This window comes from Leuresthes tenuis, unplaced genomic scaffold (genome assembly GCF_036924035.1).
Source record: "Leuresthes tenuis unplaced genomic scaffold, fLeuTen1.0.hap1 SCAF_23, whole genome shotgun sequence".
NCBI classification, from domain to species: domain Eukaryota; kingdom Metazoa; phylum Chordata; class Actinopteri; order Atheriniformes; family Atherinopsidae; genus Leuresthes; species Leuresthes tenuis.
In genome coordinates, this window is record NW_027325377.1 from 6,401,769 (window position 1) to 6,423,749 (window position 21,981).

Genomic DNA, 21,981 nt, shown 5'->3' on the forward strand with positions numbered 1-21,981 from the left:
AAGGGAATAGAAGACCAGCATGGACATGGGGCTTTTCAAAACATGGATTGATTACACCTAGCTTAGACCCTGTAGTACATAGCAAATTGACAGAGACGCACTGAGATGCTCAAGTGCAGAAGTGACAAAAGGAGCTAGTACATCAACCCACAGTCTAATTAGGATGCAATCCAAATCACATGATGATTGTTTAGGATACCCAATTGCTGACATGAACTCAGGAAGATCAATGGCAGAAAAATGGAGATGTGGAACCTGTTCTGTCTTAAAGTTGGTCTTGTTGACAAAATATGACGTGAGTTTAGGTGGTGGTGAAATCTATGATAAATGCTTGATGGGTGACTTTGGGTTGCTTCTTTGATCCCAAATGCAACTCTCTTGTTCACTCAAGTTGTTAATTAAGAGTGCTGATAACAATTGCAAACATGTCATGTCTTACTTTGTTGTTTGGAGCTGTAGCAGTTTGCTGTCCCCTAACTCAACATGAGTGAATACACTGAACAACCCCAAGGTTAAAACCACTGACAGTTAAGTGAACATCTCTTCTTCTTTTTTACAATGCATTTTTTAGCTGGACAAACCATTATGCCAGCTTTTACTTGGATTTTTCGTTGACCCTCCACAAGTTTACACTCACAGCTGGGATTTGCAGTGTTACAGATTCATTTACACACATACTTTTGGCAACTAATCTCCACTTTAGAATAAGAGATTAGAGAACTTTGAAATAAAAAAGACGGAAGCCACGCTGACAATGAGTGAGCTGAAGTGAAAGTTCTAGGATGTCTCTATTCGAAGATCGAACGTACAGAGGGTATCTTTTTGTACTCTGTGGTGCGGGCGCTCTTGTGATGGCTGACACGGCTTGGAACCTGTTCTGTCTTAAAGTTGGTCTTGTTGATAAAATATGACGTGAGTTTAGGTGGTGGTGAGTTGGTGGAACCTGGCGGATGAGTCAAAGAAGAAAGAAATCCATCACAAATTCCCAGGATTCTGTGGCCGTTTTAGCTGTCCACGCGCTCTCTCATCAAAGGCAAACACAGCAAATTTCGGCTCGTTGTTCTAGGGGTATGATTCTCGCTTTGGGTGCGAGAGGTCCCGGGTTCAAATCCCGGACGAGCCCTTCCCAGCTTTATTGACCTTGTATCTCTGCTTTACTGTGAAGAAGAAGGATTGAATGAACAATTACTAGTATGACAACACCCACAAATGCACTTGGTATCAAAGGACAATACAACTCAAAGCTCCCCCACTCATTCCTAAGTTGCCTCAAGTCCTTCTTAAATTAAGTTCTTATGTGGAACTTGATTGACAGATCCAGAAGTCAATACCAGTATCTTGTAAGCACACACTCTGCAGTCTCGTCTCAGGCAGTTTTGGTATGTGTTCTTTAAATCAAGACAGAAACGCTTTGTATTCATATGCGCATGGAAAATAATTTAATTCTGAGATTTTCCAGATTTTTAAACATAAAGGAGGAAACTGAAATATAGATCTGTAAGGGAATAGAAGACCAGCATGGACATGGGGCTTTTCAAAAGATGGATTGATTACATCTAGCTTAGACCCTGTAGTACATAGCAAATTGACAGAGACGCACTGAGATGCTCAAGTGCAGAAGTGACGATAGGAGCTAGTACATCAACCCACAGTCTAATTAGGATGCAATCCAAATCACATGATGATTGTTTAGGATACCCAATTGCTGACATGAACTCAGGAAGATCAATGGCAGAAAAATGGAGATGTGGAACCTGTTCTGTCTTAAAGTTGGTCTTGTTGATAAAATATGACGTGAGTTTAGGTGGTAGTGAGTTGGTGGAACCTGGCGGATGAGTCAAAGAAGAAAGAAATCCATCACAAATTCCCAGGATTCTGTGGCCGTTTTAGCTGTCCACGCGCTCTCTCATCAAAGTCAAACACAGCAAATTTCGGCTCGTTGTTCTAGGGGTATGATTCTCGCTTTGGGTGCGAGAGGTCCCGGGTTCAAATCCCGGACGAGCCCTTCCCAGCTTTATTGACCTTGTATCTCTGCTTTACTGTGACGAAGAAGGATTGAATGAACAATTACTAGTATGACAACACCCACAAATGCACTTGGTATCAAAGGACAATACAACTCAAAGCTCCCCCACTCATTCCTAAGTTGCCTCAAGTCCTTCTTAAATTAAGTTCTTATGTGGAACTTGATTGACAGATCCAGAAGTCAATACCAGTATCTTGTAAGCACACACTCTGCAGTCTCGTCTCAGGCAGTTTTGGTATGTGTTCTTTAAATCAAGACAGAAACGCTTTGTATTCATATGCGCATGGAAAATAATTTAATTCTGAGATTTTCCAGATTTTTAAACATAAAGGAGGAAACTGAAATATAGATCTGTAAGGGAATAGAAGACCAGCATGGACATGGGGCTTTTCAAAACATGGATTGATTACACCTAGCTTAGACCCTGTAGTACATAGCAAATTGACAGAGACGCACTGAGATGCTCAAGTGCAGAAGTGACAAAAGGAGCTAGTACATCAACCCACAGTCTAATTAGGATGCAATCCAAATCACATGATGATTGTTTAGGATACCCAATTGCTGACATGAACTCAGGAAGATCAATGGCAGAAAAATGGAGATGTGGAACCTGTTCTGTCTTAAAGTTGGTCTTGTTGACAAAATATGACGTGAGTTTAGGTGGTGGTGAAATCTATGATAAATGCTTGATGGGTGACTTTGGGTTGCTTCTTTGATCCCAAATGCAACTCTCTTGTTCACTCAAGTTGTTAATTAAGAGTGCTGATAACAATTGCAAACATGTCATGTCTTACTTTGTTGTTTGGAGCTGTAGCAGTTTGCTGTCCCCTAACTCAACATGAGTGAATACACTGAACAACCCCAAGGTTAAAACCACTGACAGTTAAGTGAACAACTCTTCTTCTTTTTTACAATGCATTTTTTAGCTGGACAAACCATTATGCCAGCTTTTACTTGGATTTTTCGTTGACCCTCCACAAGTTTACACTCACAGCTGGGATTTGCAGTGTTACAGATTCATTTACACACATACTTTTGGCAACTAATCTCCACTTTAGAATAAGAGATTAGAGAACTTTGAAATAAAAAAGACGGAAGCCACGCTGACAATGAGTGAGCTGAAGTGAAAGTTCTAGGATGTCTCTATTCGAAGATCGAACGTACAGAGGGTATCTTTTTGTACTCTGTGGTGCGGGCGCTCTTGTGATGGCTGACACGGCTTGGAACCTGTTCTGTCTTAAAGTTGGTCTTGTTGATAAAATATGACGTGAGTTTAGGTGGTGGTGAGTTGGTGGAACCTGGCGGATGAGTCAAAGAAGAAAGAAATCCATCACAAATTCCCAGGATTCTGTGGCCGTTTTAGCTGTCCACGCGCTCTCTCATCAAAGGCAAACACAGCAAATTTCGGCTCGTTGTTCTAGGGGTATGATTCTCGCTTTGGGTGCGAGAGGTCCCGGGTTCAAATCCCGGACGAGCCCTTCCCAGCTTTATTGACCTTGTATCTCTGCTTTACTGTGAAGAAGAAGGATTGAATGAACAATTACTAGTATGACAACACCCACAAATGCACTTGGTATCAAAGGACAATACAACTCAAAGCTCCCCCACTCATTCCTAAGTTGCCTCAAGTCCTTCTTAAATTAAGTTCTTATGTGGAACTTGATTGACAGATCCAGAAGTCAATACCAGTATCTTGTAAGCACACACTCTGCAGTCTCGTCTCAGGCAGTTTTGGTATGTGTTCTTTAAATCAAGACAGAAACGCTTTGTATTCATATGCGCATGGAAAATAATTTAATTCTGAGATTTTCCAGATTTTTAAACATAAAGGAGGAAACTCAAATATAGATCTGTAAGGGAATAGAAGACCAGCATGGACATGGGGCTTTTCAAAACATGGATTGATTACACCTAGCTTAGACCCTGTAGTACATAGCAAATTGACAGAGACGCACTGAGATGCTCAAGTGCAGAAGTGACAAAAGGAGCTAGTACATCAACCCACAGTCTAATTAGGATGCAATCCAAATCACATGATGATTGTTTAGGATACCCAATTGCTGACATGAACTCAGGAAGATCAATGGCAGAAAAATGGAGATGTGGAACCTGTTCTGTCTTAAAGTTGGTCTTGTTGACAAAATATGACGTGAGTTTAGGTGGTGGTGAAACCTATGATAAATGCTTGATGGGTGACTTTGGGTTGCTTCTTTGATCATAAATGCGTCTCTCTTTGTTCACTCAACTTGTTAATTAAGAGTGCTGATAACAATTGCAAACATGTTGTGTCTTACTTTGTTGTTTGGAGCTGTAGCAGTTTGCTGTCCCCTAACTCAACATGAGTGAATACACTGAACAACCCCAACGTTAAAACCACTGACAGTTAAGTGAACAACTCTTCTTCTTTTTTACAATGCAATTTTTAGCTGGACAAACCGTTATGCCAGCTTTTACTTGGATTTTTCGTTGACCCTCCACAAGTTTACACTCACAGCTGGGATTTGCAGTGTTACAGATTCATTTACACACATACTTTTGGCAACTAATCTCCACTTTAGAATAAGAGATTAGAGAACTTTGAAATAAAAAAGACGGAAGCCACGCTGACAATGAGTGAGCTGAAGTGAAAGTTCTAGGATGTCTCTATTCGAAGATCGAACGTACAGAGGGTATCTTTTTGTACTCTGTGGTGCGGGCGCTCTTGTGATGGCTTTGACGGCTCTTGGAACCTGTTCTGTCTTAAAGTTGGTCTTGTTGATAAAATATAACGTGAGTTTAGGTGGTGGTGAGTTGGTGGAACCTGGCGGATGAGTCAAAGAAGAAAGAAAGCCATCACAAATTCCCAGGATTCTGTGGCCGTTTTAGCTGTCACGCGCTCTCTCATCAAAGGCAAACACAGCAAATTTCGGCTCGTTGGTCTAGGGGTATGATTCTCGCTTTGGGTGCGAGAGGTCCCGGGTTCAAATCCCGGACGAGCCCTTCCCAGCTTTATTGACCTTGTATCTCTGCTTTACTGTGAAGAAGAAGGATTGAATGAACAATTACTAGTATGACAACACCCACAAATGCACTTGGTATCAAAGGACAATACAACTCAAAGCTCCCCCACTCATTCCTAAGTTGCCTCAAGTCCTTCTTAAATTAAGTTCTTATGTGGAACTTGATTGACAGATCCAGAAGTCAATACCAGTATCACTTGAGCACACACTCTGCAGTCTCGTCTCAGGCAGTTTTGGTATGTTTTCTTTAAATGAAGACGGAAACGCTTCGTATTCATATGCTAATGGAAAATAATTGAATTCTCAGATTTTTAAACATAAAGGAGGAAACTGAAATATAGATCTGTAAGGGAATAGAAGACCAGCATGGACATGGGGCTTTTCAAAACATGGATTGATTACACCTAGCTTAGACCCTGTAGTACATAGCAAATTGACAGAGACGCACTGAGATGCTCAAGTGCAGAAGTGACGATAGGAGCTAGTACATCAACCCACAGTCTAATTAGGATGCAATCCAAATCACATGATGATTGTTTAGGATACCCAATTGCTGACATGAACTCAGGAAGATCAATGGCAGAAAAATGGAGATGTGGAACCTGTTCTGTCTTAAAGTTGGTCTTGTTGACAAAATATGACGTGAGTTTAGGTGGTGGTGAAACCTATGATAAATGCTTGATGGGTGACTTTGGGTTGCTTCTTTGATCACAAATGCGTCTCTCTTTGTTCACTCAACTTGTTAATTAAGAGTGCTGATAACAATTGCAAACATGTTGTGTCTTACTTTGTTGTTTGGAGCTGTAGCAGTTTGCTGTCCCCTAACTCAAAATGAGTGAATACACTGAACAACCCCAACGTTAAAACCACTGACAGTTAAGTGAACAACTCTTCTTCTTTTTTACAATGCAATTTTTAGCTGGACAAACCGTTATGCCAGCTTTTACTTGGATTTTTCGTTGACCCTCCACAAGTTTACACTCACAGCTGGGATTTGCAGTGTTACAGATTCATTTACACACATACTTTTGGCAACTAATCTCCACTTTAGAATAAGAGATTAGAGAACTTTGAAATAAAAAAGACGGAAGCCACGCTGACAATGAGTGAGCTGAAGTGAAAGTTCTAGGATGTCTCTATTCGAAGATCGAACGTACAGAGGGTATCTTTTTGTACTCTGTGGTGCGGGCGCTCTTGTGATGGCTGACACGGCTTGGAACCTGTTCTGTCTTAAAGTTGGTCTTGTTGATAAAATATGACGTGAGTTTAGGTGGTGGTGAGTTGGTGGAACCTGGCGGATGAGTCAAAGAAGAAAGAAATCCATCACAAATTCCCAGGATTCTGTGGCCGTTTTAGCTGTCCACGCGCTCTCTCATCAAAGGCAAACACAGCAAATTTCGGCTCGTTGTTCTAGGGGTATGATTCTCGCTTTGGGTGCGAGAGGTCCCGGGTTCAAATCCCGGACGAGCCCTTCCCAGCTTTATTGACCTTGTATCTCTGCTTTACTGTGAAGAAGAAGGATTGAATGAACAATTACTAGTATGACAACACCCACAAATGCACTTGGTATCAAAGGACAATACAACTCAAAGCTCCCCCACTCATTCCTAAGTTGCCTCAAGTCCTTCTTAAATTAAGTTCTTATGTGGAACTTGATTGACAGATCCAGAAGTCAATACCAGTATCTTGTAAGCACACACTCTGCAGTCTCGTCTCAGGCAGTTTTGGTATGTGTTCTTTAAATCAAGACAGAAACGCTTTGTATTCATATGCGCATGGAAAATAATTCAATTCTGAGATTTTCCAGATTTTTAAACATAAAGGAGGAAACTGAAATATAGATCTGTAAGGGAATAGAAGACCAGCATGGACATGGGGCTTTTCAAAAGATGGATTGATTACACCTAGCTTAGACCCTGTAGTACATAGCAAATTGACAGAGACGCACTGAGATGCTCAAGTGCAGAAGTGACAAAAGGAGCTAGTACATCAACCCACAGTCTAATTAGGATGCAATCCAAATCACATGATGATTGTTTAGGATACCCAATTGCTGACATGAACTCAGGAAGATCAATGGCAGAAAAATGGAGATGTGGAACCTGTTCTGTCTTAAAGTTGGTCTTGTTGACAAAATATGACGTGAGTTTAGGTGGTGGTGAAATCTATGATAAATGCTTGATGGGTGACTTTGGGTTGCTTCTTTGATCCCAAATGCAACTCTCTTGTTCACTCAAGTTGTTAATTAAGAGTGCTGATAACAATTGCAAACATGTCATGTCTTACTTTGTTGTTTGGAGCTGTAGCAGTTTGCTGTCCCCTAACTCAACATGAGTGAATACACTGAACAACCCCAAGGTTAAAACCACTGACAGTTAAGTGAACATCTCTTCTTCTTTTTTACAATGCATTTTTTAGCTGGACAAACCATTATGCCAGCTTTTACTTGGATTTTTCGTTGACCCTCCACAAGTTTACACTCACAGCTGGGATTTGCAGTGTTACAGATTCATTTACACACATACTTTTGGCAACTAATCTCCACTTTAGAATAAGAGATTAGAGAACTTTGAAATAAAAAAGACGGAAGCCACGCTGACAATGAGTGAGCTGAAGTGAAAGTTCTAGGATGTCTCTATTCGAAGATCGAACGTACAGAGGGTATCTTTTTGTACTCTGTGGTGCGGGCGCTCTTGTGATGGCTGACACGGCTTGGAACCTGTTCTGTCTTAAAGTTGGTCTTGTTGATAAAATATGACGTGAGTTTAGGTGGTGGTGAGTTGGTGGAACCTGGCGGATGAGTCAAAGAAGAAAGAAATCCATCACAAATTCCCAGGATTCTGTGGCCGTTTTAGCTGTCCACGCGCTCTCTCATCAAAGGCAAACACAGCAAATTTCGGCTCGTTGTTCTAGGGGTATGATTCTCGCTTTGGGTGCGAGAGGTCCCGGGTTCAAATCCCGGACGAGCCCTTCCCAGCTTTATTGACCTTGTATCTCTGCTTTACTGTGAAGAAGAAGGATTGAATGAACAATTACTAGTATGACAACACCCACAAATGCACTTGGTATCAAAGGACAATACAACTCAAAGCTCCCCCACTCATTCCTAAGTTGCCTCAAGTCCTTCTTAAATTAAGTTCTTATGTGGAACTTGATTGACAGATCCAGAAGTCAATACCAGTATCTTGTAAGCACACACTCTGCAGTCTCGTCTCAGGCAGTTTTGGTATGTGTTCTTTAAATCAAGACAGAAACGCTTTGTATTCATATGCGCATGGAAAATAATTTAATTCTGAGATTTTCCAGATTTTTAAACATAAAGGAGGAAACTCAAATATAGATCTGTAAGGGAATAGAAGACCAGCATGGACATGGGGCTTTTCAAAACATGGATTGATTACACCTAGCTTAGACCCTGTAGTACATAGCAAATTGACAGAGACGCACTGAGATGCTCAAGTGCAGAAGTGACAAAAGGAGCTAGTACATCAACCCACAGTCTAATTAGGATGCAATCCAAATCACATGATGATTGTTTAGGATACCCAATTGCTGACATGAACTCAGGAAGATCAATGGCAGAAAAATGGAGATGTGGAACCTGTTCTGTCTTAAAGTTGGTCTTGTTGACAAAATATGACGTGAGTTTAGGTGGTGGTGAAATCTATGATAAATGCTTGATGGGTGACTTTGGGTTGCTTCTTTGATCCCAAATGCAACTCTCTTGTTCACTCAAGTTGTTAATTAAGAGTGCTGATAACAATTGCAAACATGTCATGTCTTACTTTGTTGTTTGGAGCTGTAGCAGTTTGCTGTCCCCTAACTCAACATGAGTGAATACACTGAACAACCCCAAGGTTAAAACCACTGACAGTTAAGTGAACATCTCTTCTTCTTTTTTACAATGCATTTTTTAGCTGGACAAACCATTATGCCAGCTTTTACTTGGATTTTTCGTTGACCCTCCACAAGTTTACACTCACAGCTGGGATTTGCAGTGTTACAGATTCATTTACACACATACTTTTGGCAACTAATCTCCACTTTAGAATAAGAGATTAGAGAACTTTGAAATAAAAAAGACGGAAGCCACGCTGACAATGAGTGAGCTGAAGTGAAAGTTCTAGGATGTCTCTATTCGAAGATCGAACGTACAGAGGGTATCTTTTTGTACTCTGTGGTGCGGGCGCTCTTGTGATGGCTGACACGGCTTGGAACCTGTTCTGTCTTAAAGTTGGTCTTGTTGATAAAATATGACGTGAGTTTAGGTGGTGGTGAGTTGGTGGAACCTGGCGGATGAGTCAAAGAAGAAAGAAATCCATCACAAATTCCCAGGATTCTGTGGCCGTTTTAGCTGTCCACGCGCTCTCTCATCAAAGGCAAACACAGCAAATTTCGGCTCGTTGTTCTAGGGGTATGATTCTCGCTTTGGGTGCGAGAGGTCCCGGGTTCAAATCCCGGACGAGCCCTTCCCAGCTTTATTGACCTTGTATCTCTGCTTTACTGTGAAGAAGAAGGATTGAATGAACAATTACTAGTATGACAACACCCACAAATGCACTTGGTATCAAAGGACAATACAACTCAAAGCTCCCCCACTCATTCCTAAGTTGCCTCAAGTCCTTCTTAAATTAAGTTCTTATGTGGAACTTGATTGACAGATCCAGAAGTCAATACCAGTATCTTGTAAGCACACACTCTGCAGTCTCGTCTCAGGCAGTTTTGGTATGTGTTCTTTAAATCAAGACAGAAACGCTTTGTATTCATATGCGCATGGAAAATAATTTAATTCTGAGATTTTCCAGATTTTTAAACATAAAGGAGGAAACTCAAATATAGATCTGTAAGGGAATAGAAGACCAGCATGGACATGGGGCTTTTCAAAACATGGATTGATTACACCTAGCTTAGACCCTGTAGTACATAGCAAATTGACAGAGACGCACTGAGATGCTCAAGTGCAGAAGTGACAAAAGGAGCTAGTACATCAACCCACAGTCTAATTAGGATGCAATCCAAATCACATGATGATTGTTTAGGATACCCAATTGCTGACATGAACTCAGGAAGATCAATGGCAGAAAAATGGAGATGTGGAACCTGTTCTGTCTTAAAGTTGGTCTTGTTGACAACTTGTTAATTAAGAGTGCTTATAACAATTGCAAACATGTTGTGTCTTACTTTGTTGTTTGGAGCTGTAGCAGTTTGCTGTCCCCTAACTCAACATGAGTGAATACACTGAACAACCCCAAGGTTAAAACCACTGACAGTTAAGTGAACATCTCTTCTTCTTTTTTACAATGCATTTTTTAGCTGGACAAACCATTATGCCAGCTTTTACTTGGATTTTTCGTTGACCCTCCACAAGTTTACACTCACAGCTGGGATTTGCAGTGTTACAGATTCATTTACACACATACTTTTGGCAACTAATCTCCACTTTAGAATAAGAGATTAGAGAACTTTGAAATAAAAAAGACGGAAGCCACGCTGACAATGAGTGAGCTGAAGTGAAAGTTCTAGGATGTCTCTATTCGAAGATCGAACGTACAGAGGGTATCTTTTTGTACTCTGTGGTGCGGGCGCTCTTGTGATGGCTGACACGGCTTGGAACCTGTTCTGTCTTAAAGTTGGTCTTGTTGATAAAATATGACGTGAGTTTAGGTGGTGGTGAGTTGGTGGAACCTGGCGGATGAGTCAAAGAAGAAAGAAATCCATCACAAATTCCCAGGATTCTGTGGCCGTTTTAGCTGTCCACGCGCTCTCTCATCAAAGGCAAACACAGCAAATTTCGGCTCGTTGTTCTAGGGGTATGATTCTCGCTTTGGGTGCGAGAGGTCCCGGGTTCAAATCCCGGACGAGCCCTTCCCAGCTTTATTGACCTTGTATCTCTGCTTTACTGTGAAGAAGAAGGATTGAATGAACAATTACTAGTATGACAACACCCACAAATGCACTTGGTATCAAAGGACAATACAACTCAAAGCTCCCCCACTCATTCCTAAGTTGCCTCAAGTCCTTCTTAAATTAAGTTCTTATGTGGAACTTGATTGACAGATCCAGAAGTCAATACCAGTATCTTGTAAGCACACACTCTGCAGTCTCGTCTCAGGCAGTTTTGGTATGTGTTCTTTAAATCAAGACAGAAACGCTTTGTATTCATATGCGCATGGAAAATAATTCAATTCTGAGATTTTCCAGATTTTTAAACATAAAGGAGGAAACTGAAATATAGATCTGTAAGGGAATAGAAGACCAGCATGGACATGGGGCTTTTCAAAAGATGGATTGATTACACCTAGCTTAGACCCTGTAGTACATAGCAAATTGACAGAGACGCACTGAGATGCTCAAGTGCAGAAGTGACAAAAGGAGCTAGTACATCAACCCACAGTCTAATTAGGATGCAATCCAAATCACATGATGATTGTTTAGGATACCCAATTGCTGACATGAACTCAGGAAGATCAATGGCAGAAAAATGGAGATGTGGAACCTGTTCTGTCTTAAAGTTGGTCTTGTTGACAAAATATGACGTGAGTTTAGGTGGTGGTGAAATCTATGATAAATGCTTGATGGGTGACTTTGGGTTGCTTCTTTGATCCCAAATGCAACTCTCTTGTTCACTCAAGTTGTTAATTAAGAGTGCTGATAACAATTGCAAACATGTCATGTCTTACTTTGTTGTTTGGAGCTGTAGCAGTTTGCTGTCCCCTAACTCAACATGAGTGAATACACTGAACAACCCCAAGGTTAAAACCACTGACAGTTAAGTGAACATCTCTTCTTCTTTTTTACAATGCATTTTTTAGCTGGACAAACCATTATGCCAGCTTTTACTTGGATTTTTCGTTGACCCTCCACAAGTTTACACTCACAGCTGGGATTTGCAGTGTTACAGATTCATTTACACACATACTTTTGGCAACTAATCTCCACTTTAGAATAAGAGATGAGAGAACTTTGAAATAAAAAAGACGGAAGCCACGCTGACAATGAGTGAGCTGAAGTGAAAGTTCTAGGATGTCTCTATTCGAAGATCGAACGTACAGAGGGTATCTTTTTGTACTCTGTGGTGCGGGCGCTCTTGTGATGGCTGACACGGCTTGGAACCTGTTCTGTCTTAAAGTTGGTCTTGTTGATAAAATATGACGTGAGTTTAGGTGGTGGTGAGTTGGTGGAACCTGGCGGATGAGTCAAAGAAGAAAGAAATCCATCACAAATTCCCAGGATTCTGTGGCCGTTTTAGCTGTCCACGCGCTCTCTCATCAAAGGCAAACACAGCAAATTTCGGCTCGTTGTTCTAGGGGTATGATTCTCGCTTTGGGTGCGAGAGGTCCCGGGTTCAAATCCCGGACGAGCCCTTCCCAGCTTTATTGACCTTGTATCTCTGCTTTACTGTGAAGAAGAAGGATTGAATGAACAATTACTAGTATGACAACACCCACAAATGCACTTGGTATCAAAGGACAATACAACTCAAAGCTCCCCCACTCATTCCTAAGTTGCCTCAAGTCCTTCTTAAATTAAGTTCTTATGTGGAACTTGATTGACAGATCCAGAAGTCAATACCAGTATCTTGTAAGCACACACTCTGCAGTCTCGTCTCAGGCAGTTTTGGTATGTGTTCTTTAAATCAAGACAGAAACGCTTTGTATTCATATGCGCATGGAAAATAATTCAATTCTGAGATTTTCCAGATTTTTAAACATAAAGGAGGAAACTGAAATATAGATCTGTAAGGGAATAGAAGACCAGCATGGACATGGGGCTTTTCAAAAGATGGATTGATTACACCTAGCTTAGACCCTGTAGTACATAGCAAATTGACAGAGACGCACTGAGATGCTCAAGTGCAGAAGTGACAAAAGGAGCTAGTACATCAACCCACAGTCTAATTAGGATGCAATCCAAATCACATGATGATTGTTTAGGATACCCAATTGCTGACATGAACTCAGGAAGATCAATGGCAGAAAAATGGAGATGTGGAACCTGTTCTGTCTTAAAGTTGGTCTTGTTGACAAAATATGACGTGAGTTTAGGTGGTGGTGAAATCTATGATAAATGCTTGATGGGTGACTTTGGGTTGCTTCTTTGATCCCAAATGCAACTCTCTTGTTCACTCAAGTTGTTAATTAAGAGTGCTGATAACAATTGCAAACATGTCATGTCTTACTTTGTTGTTTGGAGCTGTAGCAGTTTGCTGTCCCCTAACTCAACATGAGTGAATACACTGAACAACCCCAAGGTTAAAACCACTGACAGTTAAGTGAACATCTCTTCTTCTTTTTTACAATGCATTTTTTAGCTGGACAAACCATTATGCCAGCTTTTACTTGGATTTTTCGTTGACCCTCCACAAGTTTACACTCACAGCTGGGATTTGCAGTGTTACAGATTCATTTACACACATACTTTTGGCAACTAATCTCCACTTTAGAATAAGAGATTAGAGAACTTTGAAATAAAAAAGACGGAAGCCACGCTGACAATGAGTGAGCTGAAGTGAAAGTTCTAGGATGTCTCTATTCGAAGATCGAACGTACAGAGGGTATCTTTTTGTACTCTGTGGTGCGGGCGCTCTTGTGATGGCTGACACGGCTTGGAACCTGTTCTGTCTTAAAGTTGGTCTTGTTGATAAAATATGACGTGAGTTTAGGTGGTGGTGAGTTGGTGGAACCTGGCGGATGAGTCAAAGAAGAAAGAAATCCATCACAAATTCCCAGGATTCTGTGGCCGTTTTAGCTGTCCACGCGCTCTCTCATCAAAGGCAAACACAGCAAATTTCGGCACGTTGGTCTAGGGGTATGATTCTCGCTTTGGGTGCGAGAGGTCCCGGGTTCAAATCCCGGACGAGCCCTTCCCACCTTTATTGACCTTGTATCTCTGCTTTACTGTGAAGAAGAAGGATTGAATGAACAATTACTAGTATGACAACACCCACAAATGCACTGGGTATCAAAGGACAATACAACAAAAAGCTCCCCCACTCATTCCTAAGTTGCCTCAAGTCCTTCTTAAATTAAGTTCTTATGTGGAACTTGATTGACAGATCCAGAAGTCAATACCAGTATCACTTGAGCACACACTCTGCAGTCTCGTCTCAGGCAGTTTTGGTATGTTTTCTTTAAATCAAGACGGAAACGCTTCGTATTCATATGCGTATGGAACATAATTGAATTCTCAGATTTTTAAACATAAAGGAGGAAACTGAAATATAGATCTGTAAGGGAATAGAAGACCAGCATGGACATGGGGCTTTTCAAAAGATGGATTGATTACACCTAGCTTAGACCCTGTAGTACATAGCAAATTGACAGAGACGCACTGAGATGCTCAAGTGCAGAAGTGACGATAGGAGCTAGTACATCAACCCACAGTCTAATTAGGATGCAATCCAAATCACATGATGATTGTTTAGGATACCCAATTGCTGACATGAACTCAGGAAGATCAATGGCAGAAAAATGGAGATGTGGAACCTGTTCTGTCTTAAAGTTGGTCTTGTTGACAACTTGTTAATTAAGAGTGCTGATAACAATTGCAAACATGTTGTGTCTTACTTTGTTGTTTGGAGCTGTAGCAGTTTGCTGTCCCCTAACTCAACATGAGTGAATACACTGAACAACCCCAAGGTTAAAACCACTGACAGTTAAGTGAACATCTCTTCTTCTTTTTTACAATGCATTTTTTAGCTGGACAAACCATTATGCCAGCTTTTACTTGGATTTTTCGTTGACCCTCCACAAGTTTACACTCACAGCTGGGATTTGCAGTGTTACAGATTCATTTACACACATACTTTTGGCAACTAATCTCCACTTTAGAATAAGAGATTAGAGAACTTTGAAATAAAAAAGACGGAAGCCACGCTGACAATGAGTGAGCTGAAGTGAAAGTTCTAGGATGTCTCTATTCGAAGATCGAACGTACAGAGGGTATCTTTTTGTACTCTGTGGTGCGGGCGCTCTTGTGATGGCTGACACGGCTTGGAACCTGTTCTGTCTTAAAGTTGGTCTTGTTGATAAAATATGACGTGAGTTTAGGTGGTGGTGAGTTGGTGGAACCTGGCGGATGAGTCAAAGAAGAAAGAAATCCATCACAAATTCCCAGGATTCTGTGGCCGTTTTAGCTGCCCACGCCCTCTCTCATCAAAGGCAAACACAGCAAATTTCGGCTCGTTGGTCTAGGGGTATGATTCTCGCTTAGGGTGCGAGAGGTCCCGGGTTCAAATCCCGGACGAGCCCTTCCCAGCTTTATTGACCTTGTATCTCTGCTTTACTGTGAAGAAGAAGGATTGAATGAACAATTACTAGTATGACAACACCCACAAATGCACTTGGTATCAAAGGACAATACAACTCAAAGCTCCCCCACTCATTCCTAAGTTGCCTCAAGTTCTTCTTAAATTAAGTTCTTATGTGGAACTTGATTGACAGATCCAGAAGTCAATACCAGTACCACTTGAGCACACACTCTGCAGTCTCGTCTCAGGAAGTTTTGGTATGTTTTCTTTAAATCAAGACAGAAACGCTTTGTATTCATATGCGCATGGAAAATAATTGAAATCTCAGATTTTTAAACATAAAGGAGGAAACTGAAATATAGATCTGTAAGGGAATAGAAGACCAGCATGGACATGGGGCTTTTCAAAACATGGATTGATTACACCTAGCTTAGACCCTGTAGTACATAGCAAATTGACAGAGACGCACTGAGATGCTCAAGTGCAGAAGTGACGATAGGAGCTAGTACATCAACCCACAGTCTAATTAGGATGCAATCCAAATCACATGATGATTGTTTAGGATACCCAATTGCTGACATGAACTCAGGAAGATCAATGGCAGAAAAATGGAGATGTGGAACCTGTTCTGTCTTAAAGTTGGTCTTGTTGACAACTTGTTAATTAAGAGTGCTGATAACAATTGCAAACATGTTGTGTCTTACTTTGTTGTTTGGAGCTGTAGCAGTTTGCTGTCCCCTAACTCAACATGAGTGAATACACTGAACAACCCCAAGGTTAAAACCACTGACAGTTAAGTGAACATCTCTTCTTCTTTTTTACAATGCATTTTTTAGCTGGACAAACCATTATGCCAGCTTTTACTTGGATTTTTCGTTGACCCTCCACAAGTTTACACTCACAGCTGGGATTTGCAGTGTTACAGATTCATTTACACACATACTTTTGGCAACTAATCTCCACTTTAGAATAAGAGATTAGAGAACTTTGAAATAAAAAAGACGGAAGCCACGCTGACAATGAGTGAGCTGAAGTGAAAGTTCTAGGATGTCTCTATTCGAAGATCGAACGTACAGAGGGTATCTTTTTGTACTCTGTGGTGCGGGCGCTCTTGTGATGGCTGACACGGCTTGGAACCTGTTCTGTCTTAAAGTTGGTCTTGTTGATAAAATATGACGTGAGTTTAGGTGGTGGTGAGTTGGTGGAACCTGGCGGATGAGTCAAAGAAGAAAGAAATCCATCACAAATTCCCAGGATTCTGTGGCCGTTTTAGCTGCCCACGCCCTCTCTCATCAAAGGCAAACACAGCAAATTTCGGCTCGTTGGTCTAGGGGTATGATTCTCGCTTAGGGTGCGAGAGGTCCCGGGTTCAAATCCCGGACGAGCCCTTCCCAGCTTTATTGACCTTGTATCTCTGCTTTACTGTGAAGAAGAAGGATTGAATGAACAATTACTAGTATGACAACACCCACAAATGCACTTGGTATCAAAGGACAATACAACTCAAAGCTCCCCCACTCATTCCTAAGTTGCCTCAAGTTCTTCTTAAATTAAGTTCTTATGTGGAACTTGATTGACAGATCCAGAAGTCAATACCAGTACCACTTGAGCACACACTCTGCAGTCTCGTCTCAGGAAGTTTTGGTATGTTTTCTTTAAATCAAGACAGAAACGCTTTGTATTCATATGCGCATGGAAAATAATTGAAATCTCAGATTTTTAAACATAAAGGAGGAAACTGAAATATAGATCTGTAAGGGAATAGAAGACCAGCATGGACATGGGGCTTTTCAAAAGATGGATTGATTACACCTAGCTTAGACCCTGTAGTACATAGCAAATTGACAGAGACGCACTGAGATGCTCAAGTGCAGAAGTGACGATAGGAGCTAGTACATCAACCCACAGTCTAATTAGGATGCAATCCAAATCACATGATGATTGTTTAGGATACCCAATTGCTGACATGAACTCAGGAAGATCAATGGCAGAAAAATGGAGATGTGGAACCTGTTCTGTCTTAAAGTTGGTCTTGTTGACAAAATATGACGTGAGTTTAGGTGGTGGTGAAATCTATGATAAATGCTTGATGGGTGACTTTGGGTTGCTTCTTTGATCCCAAATGCAACTCTCTTGTTCACTCAAGTTGTTAATTAATAGTGCTGATAACAATTGCAAACATGTCATGTCTTACTTTGTTGTTTGGAGCTGTAGCAGTTTGCTGTCCCCTAACTCAACATGAGTGAATACACTGAACAACCCCAAGGTTAAAACCACTGACAGTTAAGTGAACATCTCTTCTTCTTTTTTACAATGCATTTTTTAGCTGGACAAACCATTATGCCAGCTTTTACTTGGATTTTTCGTTGACCCTCCACAAGTTTACACTCACAGCTGGGATTTGCAGTGTTACAGATTCATTTACACACATACTTTTGGCAACTAATCGCCACTTTAGAATAAGAGATTAGAGAACTTTGAAATAAAAAAGACGGAAGCCACGCTGACAATGAGTGAGCTGAAGTGAAAGTTCTAGGATGTCTCTATTCGAAGATCGAACGTACAGAGGGTATCTTTTTGTACTCTGTGGTGCGGGCGCTCTTGTGATGGCTGACACGGCTTGGAACCTGTTCTGTCTTAAAGTTGGTCTTGTTGATAAAATATGACGTGAGTTTAGGTGGTGGTGAGTTGGTGGAACCTGGCGGATGAGTCAAAGAAGAAAGAAATCCATCACAAATTCCCAGGATTCTGTGGCCGTTTTAGCTGTCCACGCGCTCTCTCATCAAAGGCAAACACAGCAAATTTCGGCTCGTTGTTCTAGGGGTATGATTCTCGCTTTGGGTGCGAGAGGTCCCGGGTTCAAATCCCGGACGAGCCCTTCCCAGCTTTATTGACCTTGTATCTCTGCTTTACTGTGAAGAAGAAGGATTGAATGAACAATTACTAGTATGACAACACCCACAAATGCACTTGGTATCAAAGGACAATACAACTCAAAGCTCCCCCACTCATTCCTAAGTTGCCTCAAGTCCTTCTTAAATTAAGTTCTTATGTGGAACTTGATTGACAGATCCAGAAGTCAATACCAGTATCTTGTAAGCACACACTCTGCAGTCTCGTCTTAGGCAGTTTTGGTATGTGTTCTTTAAATCAAGACAGAAACGCTTTGTATTCATATGCGCATGGAAAATAATTTAATTCTGAGATTTTCCAGATTTTTAAACATAAAGGAGGAAACTGAAATATAGATCTGTAAGGGAATAGAAGACCAGCATGGACATGGGGCTTTTCAAAAGATGGATTGATTACACCTAGCTTAGACCCTGTAGTACATAGCAAATTGACAGAGACGCACTGAGATGCTCAAGTGCAGAAGTGACAAAAGGAGCTAGTACATCAACCCACAGTCTAATTAGGATGCAATCCAAATCACATGATGATTGTTTAGGATACCCAATTGCTGACATGAACTCAGGAAGATCAATGGCAGAAAAATGGAGATGTGGAACCTGTTCTGTCTTAAAGTTGGTCTTGTTGACAAAATATGACGTGAGTTTAGGTGGTGGTGAAACCTATGATAAATGCTTGATGGGTGACTTTGGGTTGCTTCTTTGATCACAAATGCGTCTCTCTTTGTTCACTCAACTTGTTAATTAAGAGTGCTGATAACAATTGCAAACATGTTGTGTCTTACTTTGTTGTTTGGAGCTGTAGCAGTTTGCTGTCCCCTAACTCAACATGAGTGAATACACTGAACAACCCCAACGTTAAAACCACTGACAGTTAAGTGAACAACTCTTCTTCTTTTTTACAATGCAATTTTTAGCTGGACAAACCGTTATGCCAGCTTTTACTTGGATTTTTCGTTGACCCTCCACAAGTTTACACTCACAGCTGGGATTTGCAGTGTTACAGATTCATTTACACACATACTTTTGGCAACTAATCTCCACTTTAGAATAAGAGATTAGAGAACTTTGAAATAAAAAAGACGGAAGCCACGCTGACAATGAGTGAGCTGAAGTGAAAGTTCTAGGATGTCTCTATTCGAAGATCGAACGTACAGAGGGTATCTTTTTGTACTCTGTGGTGCGGACGCTCTTGTGATGGCTTTGACGGCTCTTGGAACCTGTTCTGTCTTAAAGTTGGTCTTGTTGATAAAATATAACGTGAGTTTAGGTGGTGGTGAGTTGGTGGAACCTGGCGGATGAGTCAAAGAAGAAAGAAAGCCATCACAAATTCCCAGGATTCTGTGGCCGTTTTAGCTGCCCACGCCCTCTCTCATCAAAGGCAAACACAGCAAATTTCGGCTCGTTGGTCTAGGGGTATGATTCTCGCTTAGGGTGCGAGAGGTCCCGGGTTCAAATCCCGGACGAGCCCTTCCCAGCTTTATTGACCTTGTATCTCTGCTTTACTGTGAAGAAGAAGGATTGAATGAACAATTACTAGTATGACAACACCCACAAATGCACTTGGTATCAAAGGACAATACAACTCAAAGCTCCCCCACTCATTCCTAAGTTGCCTCAAGTCCTTCTTAAATTAAGTTCTTATGTGGAACTTGATTGACAGATCCAGAAGTCAATACCAGTACCACTTGAGCACACACTCTGCAGTCTTGTCTCAGGCAGTTTTGGTATGTTTTCTTTAAATCAAGACAGAAACGCTTTGTATTCATATGCGCATGGAAAATAATTGAATTCTCAGATTTTTAAACATAAAGGAGGAAACTGAAATATAGATCTGTAAGGGAATAGAAGACCAGCATGGACATGGGGCTTTTCAAAAGATGGATTGATTACACCTAGCTTAGACCCTGTAGTACATAGCAAATTGACAGAGACGCACTGAGATGCTCAAGTGCAAAAGTGACGATAGGAGCTAGTACATCAACCCACAGTCTAATTAGGATGCAATCCAAATCACATGATGATTGTTTAGGATACCCAATTGCTGACATGAACTCAGGAAGATCAATGGCAGAAAAATGGAGATGTGGAACCTGTTCTGTCTTAAAGTTGGTCTTGTTGACAACTTGTTAATTAAGAGTGCTGATAACAATTGCAAACATGTTGTGTCTTACTTTGTTGTTTGGAGCTGTAGCAGTTTGCTGTCCCCTAACTCAACATGAGTGAATACACTGAACAACCCCAAGGTTAAAACCACTGACAGTTAAGTGAACATCTCTTCTTCTTTTTTACAATGCATTTTTTAGCTGGACAAACCATTATGCCAGCTTTTACTTGGATTTTTCGTTGACCCTCCACAAGTTTACACTCACAGCTGGGATTTGCAGTGTTACAGATTCATTTACACACATACTTTTGGCAACTAATCTTCACTTTAGAATAAGAGATTAGAGAACTTTGAAATAAAAAAGACGGAAGCCACGCTGACAATGAGTGAGCTGAAGTGAAAGTTCTAGGATGTCTCTATTCGAAGATCGAACGTACAGAGGGTATCTTTTTGTACTCTGTGGTGCGGGCGCTCTTGTGATGGCTGACACGGCTTGGAACCTGTTCTGTCTTAAAGTTGGTCTTGTTGATAAAATATGACGTGAGTTTAGGTGGTGGTGAGTTGGTGGAACCTGGCGGATGAGTCAAAGAAGAAAGAAATCCATCACAAATTCCCAGGATTCTGTGGCCGTTTTAGCTGTCCACGCGCTCTCTCATCAAAGGCAAACACAGCAAATTTCGGCTCGTTGGTCTAGGGGTATGATTCTCGCTTTGGGTGCGAGAGGTCCCGGGTTCAAATCCCGGACGAGCCCTTCCCAGCTTTATTGACCTTGTATCTCTGCTTTACTGTGAAGAAGAAGGATTGAATGAACAATTACTAGTATGACAACACCCACAAATGCACTGGGTATCAAAGGACAATACAACTCAAAGCTCCCCCACTCATTCCTAAGTTGCCTCAAGTCCTTCTTAAATTAAGTTCTTATGTGGAACTTGATTGACAGATCCAGAAGTCAATACCAGTATCACTTGAGCACACACTCTGCAGTCTCGTCTCAGGCAGTTTTGGTATGTTTTCTTTAAATCAAGACGGAAACGCTTCGTATTCATATGCGTATGGAACATAATTGAATTCTCAGATTTTTAAACATAAAGGAGGAAACTGAAATATAGATCTGTAAGGGAATAGAAGACCAGCATGGACATGGGGCTTTTCAAAACATGGATTGATTACACCTAGCTTAGACCCTGTAGTACATAGCAAATTGACAGAGACGCACTGAGATGCTCAAGTGCAGAAGTGACGATAGGAGCTAGTACATCAACCCACAGTCTAATTAGGATGCAATCCAAATCACATGATGATTGTTTAGGATACCCAATTGCTGACATGAACTCAGGAAGATCAATGGCAGAAAAATGGAGATGTGGAACCTGTTCTGTCTTAAAGTTGGTCTTGTTGACAACTTGTTAATTAAGAGTGCTGATAACAATTGCAAACATGTTGTGTCTTACTTTGTTGTTTGGAGCTGTAGCAGTTTGCTGTCCCCTAACTCAACATGAGTGAATACACTGAACAACCCCAAGGTTAAAACCACTGACAGTTAAGTGAACATCTCTTCTTCTTTTTTACAATGCATTTTTTAGCTGGACAAACCATTATGCCAGCTTTTACTTGGATTTTTCGTTGACCCTCCACAAGTTTACACTCACAGCTGGGATTTGCAGTGTTACAGATTCATTTACACACAT

The 21,981-nt window shown here is 41.1% G+C and overlaps 15 non-coding genes across 15 annotated transcripts; all 15 read left to right on the forward strand.

Annotated features, from left to right (window-relative positions):
• The first annotated feature begins 1,051 nt into the window (after nt 1-1,051).
• trnap-ugg (transfer RNA proline (anticodon UGG)) lies at nt 1,052-1,123 on the forward strand. Its single transcript has one exon. It is a non-coding gene; the product is annotated as a tRNA-Pro (tRNA).
• Nucleotides 1,124-1,933: 810 nt separating this feature from the next.
• On the forward strand, nt 1,934-2,005 carry trnap-ugg (transfer RNA proline (anticodon UGG)). The gene has a single exon. It is a non-coding gene; the product is annotated as a tRNA-Pro (tRNA).
• A 1,427-nt stretch (nt 2,006-3,432) lies between these two features.
• On the forward strand, nt 3,433-3,504 carry trnap-ugg (transfer RNA proline (anticodon UGG)). The gene has a single exon. It is a non-coding gene; the product is annotated as a tRNA-Pro (tRNA).
• A 1,429-nt stretch (nt 3,505-4,933) lies between these two features.
• trnap-ugg (transfer RNA proline (anticodon UGG)) lies at nt 4,934-5,005 on the forward strand. The gene has a single exon. It is a non-coding gene; the product is annotated as a tRNA-Pro (tRNA).
• Nucleotides 5,006-6,424: 1,419 nt separating this feature from the next.
• Nucleotides 6,425-6,496, forward strand: trnap-ugg (transfer RNA proline (anticodon UGG)). The gene has a single exon. It is a non-coding gene; the product is annotated as a tRNA-Pro (tRNA).
• Nucleotides 6,497-7,923: 1,427 nt separating this feature from the next.
• Nucleotides 7,924-7,995, forward strand: trnap-ugg (transfer RNA proline (anticodon UGG)). Its single transcript has one exon. It is a non-coding gene; the product is annotated as a tRNA-Pro (tRNA).
• Nucleotides 7,996-9,422: 1,427 nt separating this feature from the next.
• trnap-ugg (transfer RNA proline (anticodon UGG)) lies at nt 9,423-9,494 on the forward strand. Its single transcript has one exon. It is a non-coding gene; the product is annotated as a tRNA-Pro (tRNA).
• Nucleotides 9,495-10,818: 1,324 nt separating this feature from the next.
• On the forward strand, nt 10,819-10,890 carry trnap-ugg (transfer RNA proline (anticodon UGG)). Its single transcript has one exon. It is a non-coding gene; the product is annotated as a tRNA-Pro (tRNA).
• A 1,427-nt stretch (nt 10,891-12,317) lies between these two features.
• Nucleotides 12,318-12,389, forward strand: trnap-ugg (transfer RNA proline (anticodon UGG)). Its single transcript has one exon. It is a non-coding gene; the product is annotated as a tRNA-Pro (tRNA).
• Nucleotides 12,390-13,816: 1,427 nt separating this feature from the next.
• On the forward strand, nt 13,817-13,888 carry trnap-ugg (transfer RNA proline (anticodon UGG)). Its single transcript has one exon. It is a non-coding gene; the product is annotated as a tRNA-Pro (tRNA).
• Nucleotides 13,889-15,203: 1,315 nt separating this feature from the next.
• trnap-agg (transfer RNA proline (anticodon AGG)) lies at nt 15,204-15,275 on the forward strand. Its single transcript has one exon. It is a non-coding gene; the product is annotated as a tRNA-Pro (tRNA).
• A 1,315-nt stretch (nt 15,276-16,590) lies between these two features.
• On the forward strand, nt 16,591-16,662 carry trnap-agg (transfer RNA proline (anticodon AGG)). The gene has a single exon. It is a non-coding gene; the product is annotated as a tRNA-Pro (tRNA).
• A 1,418-nt stretch (nt 16,663-18,080) lies between these two features.
• On the forward strand, nt 18,081-18,152 carry trnap-ugg (transfer RNA proline (anticodon UGG)). Its single transcript has one exon. It is a non-coding gene; the product is annotated as a tRNA-Pro (tRNA).
• Nucleotides 18,153-19,582: 1,430 nt separating this feature from the next.
• On the forward strand, nt 19,583-19,654 carry trnap-agg (transfer RNA proline (anticodon AGG)). The gene has a single exon. It is a non-coding gene; the product is annotated as a tRNA-Pro (tRNA).
• A 1,315-nt stretch (nt 19,655-20,969) lies between these two features.
• On the forward strand, nt 20,970-21,041 carry trnap-ugg (transfer RNA proline (anticodon UGG)). Its single transcript has one exon. It is a non-coding gene; the product is annotated as a tRNA-Pro (tRNA).
• The last annotated feature ends 940 nt before the right edge of the window (nt 21,042-21,981 follow it).